This window comes from Octopus bimaculoides, chromosome 24, assembly GCF_001194135.2.
Source record: "Octopus bimaculoides isolate UCB-OBI-ISO-001 chromosome 24, ASM119413v2, whole genome shotgun sequence".
In the NCBI taxonomy this organism is placed as follows: domain Eukaryota; kingdom Metazoa; phylum Mollusca; class Cephalopoda; order Octopoda; family Octopodidae; genus Octopus; species Octopus bimaculoides.
The window spans coordinates 26,716,431-26,717,420 of record NC_069004.1 but is presented as its reverse complement, the minus strand read 5'-3'; the positions used below and the strand labels follow the sequence as shown (position 1 = coordinate 26,717,420).

Below are 990 nucleotides of genomic sequence, written 5' to 3'. Positions count from 1 at the left end.
TATATATATATATATATATATATATATATATATACAGACACAATATATATATATACGCACACACGCACATTGACACACACATATTATATATATATATATATATATATATACATATACATATATCTGTGTGTGGGTATGAGTGTGTGCGTGTGCTTTGCTTATATAAGAGGCAGGAGCACAACTATGTCGGTCGCACTCGAAGACGTACACATTGACTTGCGCAAACATACAATTTACCATTTCGTTTTAATGGTGAAACAATGTTACTTTTAGTGACAACAGAAAACCAAAAACCAATGAAAATATTTGCATGAGTGTGTATACACACGCATACATATGTACATTAACACATGCATACATACATACATACATACGTACATACATACATACATGTGTACATAGACGCATATATGCATATACACGTACACGTATACAGACATGTATACATACACAAACAAATGCACAGATATAAGCACACAAGCAAAAATTTATATATACATAGATTAAATCATAAATATACACACGCACACATATATGTATGTATATGTATATTTAACTGTACATATATATTGAAAATAATCATTATATAGTTTCATATTACTATATAACAAATTATTTGTATATGCATGTATACATTAAGGCGTCCCTGTATATATATGTACATATGTATATATGGAACTATATATATATGTATATATATGTAGTGTGTGTGTATATAAATACACTATATATATTTCATATTATATATATATATATGTATATATATATATATATGCACGCATACACATACATATCGGTAAAGAATGTGTATAGATAGAAAGTTAAATACATATATATATATGTATGTACATGTATATATGTATATATGTGTGTATATATATATGAGTATATATTTAATATATATATATATACATATATATATATATTTATATATATATATATGTATATATATATATATATATATATATATATATATATATATATATATAT

General features: G+C 23.7%; 1 protein-coding gene across 1 annotated transcript in view; it reads right to left on the bottom strand.

Annotated features, from left to right (window-relative positions):
* Positions 1-990, bottom strand: part of LOC106882658 (uncharacterized) — a 10,796-nt gene that overhangs the window by 6,309 nt on the left and 3,497 nt on the right. The gene's annotated exons all lie outside the window — the stretch shown is intronic.